This window comes from Microcaecilia unicolor, chromosome 5 (genome assembly GCF_901765095.1).
Source record: "Microcaecilia unicolor chromosome 5, aMicUni1.1, whole genome shotgun sequence".
NCBI classification, from domain to species: Eukaryota; Metazoa; Chordata; class Amphibia; order Gymnophiona; family Siphonopidae; genus Microcaecilia; species Microcaecilia unicolor.
In genome coordinates, this window is record NC_044035.1 from 320,089,249 (window position 1) to 320,094,715 (window position 5,467).

The window sequence follows — 5,467 nt, forward strand, 5'->3', positions numbered from 1 at the left end:
CGTAAAAGTGCTTACCGAATTTGAAAAAACGAAAAATGCACCAAAAAAACAAGTCGCACATGTTTGGTGCGGTATTGTAAAGTACAATGCATTACAGATTCGTTAAACTGGTGTAATCCCCATTGGTAATCGGCCCCTAAAGCATGCGCAGAGCAGCCAAGTGTTATGCTGGCTGCTCTGCGCATGCCACAAACTTCAAAACAAAGAAACAAAAAAAAAAAAAACCACAAACACGTGGCTCCCCGTTTCCCTCTGTATAAAATAGAAAATGAAAACAAAATCAAAAAAGGATCGGGAGGGGGCAAAGGCGCTCGTCAGGAGCATCCTGTATGGACGGCCTTGCCCCCCCCCCCCCCCGAGGTCCCTGCTGCTCCCCGCTTCCCCCTGCACTGGAAAATCAAGAGTTTAGCAGCCCCGACCCCCTCCCTTTCTTTCTCTCTACTTTCTCCCACAGCTCCGCCTCCCGCCATCCTCCGCCCCCGTGCCCCGCCTCCCTGAGGTCGTCGCTGCCGCTCCCCCCCTCCACCGGACCCCCCTCCGCCTTACCGGGCCTGCGCAGCGCCTCTCACCTCTGTGTGAAGGCGCTGCACGGGCAAGAAGACCATCTGATCACCGCAAGTCTTCAGGACGTCTCTCCTTCTTCCCTGAGCTGGGCCCGCCCCCGTCTGACGTAAGTAACTATGTAGGTTACTTACATCAGACGGGGGGTGGGCCCAGGTCAGGGAAGGAGAGACGTCCTGAAGACTCGCAGTGATCAGATGGTCTTCTTGCCCGTGCAGCGCCTTCACACAGAGGTGAGAGGCGCTGCGTGGGCCCGGTAAGGCAGAAAGGGGGGCCGGTGGAAGGGGGGAGCGGCGGCGATGACCTCAGCTCAGGGGGGCGGGGCACGGGGGCAGAGGATGGCGGGAGGCGGAGCTGTGGGAGAAAGTAGAGAGAAAGGAAGGGAGGGGGTCGGGGCTGCTAAAATCTTGATTTTCCAATGCAGGGGGAAGCGGGGAGCAGCGCGGACCTCGGGGGGGGGGGGCAAGGCCATCCATACAGGACGCTCCTGACGAGCGCCTTTGCCCCCTCCCGATCCTTTTTTGATTTTGTTTTCATTTTCTATTTTATGCAGAGGGCAGCAGGGAGCCATGTGTTTGTGTTGTTTATCTCACTTTTGTTTTTAAACATGCCAGCTTGGATTTTTATGCTGCAGGGGGAAGCGGGGAGATGACAGCTCAGGCCTTAACGACAGCTCTGACCTCACGTTAAATTTATCACGGTAAATGATTCAGTGCAATCGTCGGTATGGTTAGTGCATCCCGAATTGTCCACATTTCAATGGTAGTTACTCGTTTGCATTCCGTTTTCGTTAGCTGCTAGCATCGTCGGAAAATGACCTTTAATGCATGCTAGGGTTGAAAATTTCTTCCTTAAAGGGTCGTTAAGGTTTAGTGCATCTGGGCCTAAGGCAAATGAAGGCAGTGGAACCTTCTGCATCAACCCAGTGTTCCCCATCTGTGAGAATTCTAATTAGCAACAAGAAACAATAGCCCTACTGACTGTGACAAATAGCTGAAAAAGTTCTAACCTTGCATAAGAGAGGTTGCTATGGCAACTGTCTCTGGCATATTGTCTGTGCCATAGACTGACGGCTGGATCTCAGCTGCGCAATCATTCACACTCAAGACAACTAACTCCTGGAAAGTAGAGGTGATAATGTATCATTGACACACTAACAGTATATCTGTTATTAAGAAGGAGAAAGATTTTATACAGAATGCTAAAGGATTAAAAAAAAAACAAAAACAGCACAGTTATGAGGTTTGTACAGCCTGTGCATAGGACACATGACAAAAAAAACAGGGGGAAAAAAATCCTTTCAGAAGCAGGACTTGTTTGCCTTAGAACTGCAGTGCTAATAGAAGTGGTTCATGTTAGGACGGGCTCAGTGCCATGCAGGGGGATTTAGGTTCACCACTTCTGCTTCCTGGTCAGCCAGGGCTGCGGAGGCTGAAGAGGTAGCACTCGCAGCCTCTGGGAGTGCAAGAGTCAGTCATTACACAGTGATGACACCTAGTGGTCTGACTGCCAGCCCATAATAGTAAAGTTTCCAAAGGAGCTCTGGACTATTTGGTCACCAGTCAAGGACTGTTGCCGAAATGAGTTAAGCAAAGTAAGCTGGGAGGGAGTAGAAAGTAGGTGGGGTGGGGGTAGAGGGGGGATCCCATGAGAGTTCAGAATGAAGGGTCATAGTGCCAGTTCATAGCACTGGTCCTAAATCAGCTGGAAACCCAATGGAGTGGGAGGAAATTGCTGGGCCAGTGTCTCATCTTTCAAAGACAAATTTTGAGTGGCTGGAAAATTGGTTTGAGATAGGTAAAAGGGGAGAACCATGATGGTCTTGGGAGTGGCTATAAGAATCCAGACCACTCCATGAGTTTTGTTTAGCCATGAGTCCTAGGTATAAGAAGACGGGCAATAAGTAACGATGGTATAAGATGAGAGTGACCTCGTCAATGACCAATTGTTTACTTATTGATTTAATAATTGCCATAGGACATTTTGTTAATAATTGGATGCACTGAGATATTGGGGAGAGGGGGAAGTTTAATAACAAAATCTAAAATGCAAGTTTGTGAGAGCATTTTATTCCTGTTGACAGGGGTTCTCAAGGTTTAATAAACAGATTTAAATATGAGACATATTTTGTTTTAATGTAATTTAGTATTTACACTCTGATTTTACCCGTCAAGTCAAAATAGAGAACAATAATACATGACCAGTTATACAATAAAATCCAAATCACACCTCTGCACCCAAAATTCTATAGTCCAGCCCTTCACAAACCAGTATATTTATTCCAGTCATTTATTCTCCCCACTCAAACCATAGGCGGAAGTTGTTGGGTATTAAAAAAAAAACAGATAATCAAGTTTTAAGCTTTTTCCAAAATACTGTGTAATCCTTAAATTTATAAGGACTGGCAAGATTTGGTTTCAATTATTTTTCCCAACCAACAGAATTTCCTTCCTAATTTGTGCTTTTCATTTCCATGCACAGTATTTCACTTGCACGCTTCTTCCTTATCCCTTTTATTTATTTTTACACCACATTTGCACGAACCATGCAAACACAGGCACATTTCTCATTTTAATTCCCGAATTCTCTGCACATGATGCGGAGAGAGGGTTGAGCACGACTGCTCGTTGGGGAACTGCTCCGGCATGTTTATTGCAATTAGCCTTTTTTTATCTGCTTCATTTAAGCAATTTACATAATGATTTAAAAAAAAAAAAACCCTCAGGAAACGGAAATGAAACCCACTGATGCACAAAGTCTGATTACTTCGGGCAGTCAGTATGAATTTTTAAAAAGATGTCATTCAGCACCCTTCCAGCTGGCATCTGATTATCTGCGTAATGTGGCAGCCAGATTTACTGTAGTTTATCACTAATGTGCCATAGAAGAGTGGGGTGCAATGAGAATGGTTAGCGTGGCAAAACAGTTACTGTGCAGCGCTTGTTGTTGCCTTTCAACAACTGTACAATCATACCATCAGTAAAGTTAATTTTGTTTAATGTTCTTGCATATCCTAAAGAAGTCATCACACCCCGCTGAGAGCATGACTTTGCATTGAAATCCACAGTGCTGCCATAACTACCACTCAGAGTCCCTTCAGTCTGTGCCTCTTCCAAAACAAAATCCCAGAAACACACCAGCCCTAATTTAAAACTGCTTCATTTATTTCTTTTCTGACTTTGAGTCAATCTGGGGGAAAAAACAGAAGCAAAAGATATCACATTACATCCTCATAAGATCGTCCCCTTTGTTAGTCTGAAGAAATATGTATTAACTTGCTTCATAGTCTGCGGTGATTATAGGATGAAATTCATAGAAACATGATGGCAGGTAAAGGCCATAGGACCCATCCAGTCTGCCCGTCCTCTGTAACCCCTAACTCCTCCTTTTCCTAAGCGATCCCACATGCCTATCCAATGCCTTTTAAAATTCTGGAACAGTATGGAGGGGCTTCCGTGTTTCAATGACTCAGAGGGCTATGCTGAAGGGTACCCATATCAGACAGGCCTCTGAGGAGAAACCAGAAAAAGAGTGTCCCAATTAGGGAGAGTGAAAAGATGGCGACCTGAAGCTCGTACACTCAACGGCCCAGCTGACCTCTGAAGTTTTGTCTTTGTTTACTTGAAATTTCCTCTCTGCAATTGCAGTTACCTTAACTGAGAGGAAGGGGACAATCAGGGGGGGGGGGGGTCAGCCGCTGATGGCCAGCGTTTTGTCCCCTGTGCAGCAAGTGTGGGACCGCTGTGTGACGAGCTGCCCACAGATGACTGGGTTGATGAGTCCTTTGATTAGCGCCGGCGAAGGAGCGTCGACGCTCTTGGACCTGGAAACAACTTTATCGCTCCCGAATCATTTAACCACCATGTCCAAAGGAGTGGAGGAGTTAGGAGTGTATGCTGAAATGGAAGTCGTTTACAGCTGAACTTGTGTCGGCGGTGCCACTCCTAAACCCGTAAGAGCTATCAGCTTGGAGTTTTTGGCTCCCGTGGAGGTTACATTGAATATCATCTGGAAGGCGCTCCAGGACCTAACGGTGGTAGTAAATAATTTTGCTTCAGATATAATCTTATTAGTGAGCCACATGGATAATCTAATTGAATCCTTTGAGAATGAAAAATTGATACGGCAAATTAAGTTCTACAGGAATAGGAAATGGTTAAGATTTTGAAGATGATAATAGACCAGAAAAATTTGAACAAAATGAATATTATTACAGATGATTAATGTCGAGATTGTTGTTTTCCCAGAGTTCCGGGTATGACTCCTAAAGTTTTTTCCTCTGAAATGATTCTTCTTAGTATATTTATTCAATGGTCACAAGTACCTGGCAGAATCCCAATTAGTAGCTCTTGCTGAGTATCCTCAATCAACACGATGTTATCTAAATCTGCACTACCCAAGCTGCAAAGGACTTAAATACAAAACAACTTACACATCTAGTTTTTCCTACATAAGCACACAACTGTGGAACGCATTACCAAAAGCCTTGAAAATGACGTACGATCACCTAAACTTTCGGAAATCGCTAAAAACCAACCTGTTTAAAAAGGCATACCCTACCGATCCAAGTTAAATACCTAATCTCTGCAACACAACCAAAGTAAAGCACGTAATGGACATAACACAACTCTTCCATTCTCCAATTCCCTAATGTAGCTGTGCCACATGAACTTGATCTTACCACAACATCACCCTGTATTTGTTCACACCGGAGCCTGCAAAGGCCTCTCCGGTACTATGTAAGCCACATTGAGCCTACAAATAGGTGGGAAAATGTGGGATACAAATGTAACAAATAAATAAATATAGTGACCCCTCTGCATAATGCCTACATCAAATCTCATCATCAAACTAAAGAGTGGACTTAAACATACACCCCTAGATTCTACATTGTGTGCCTGGAGAT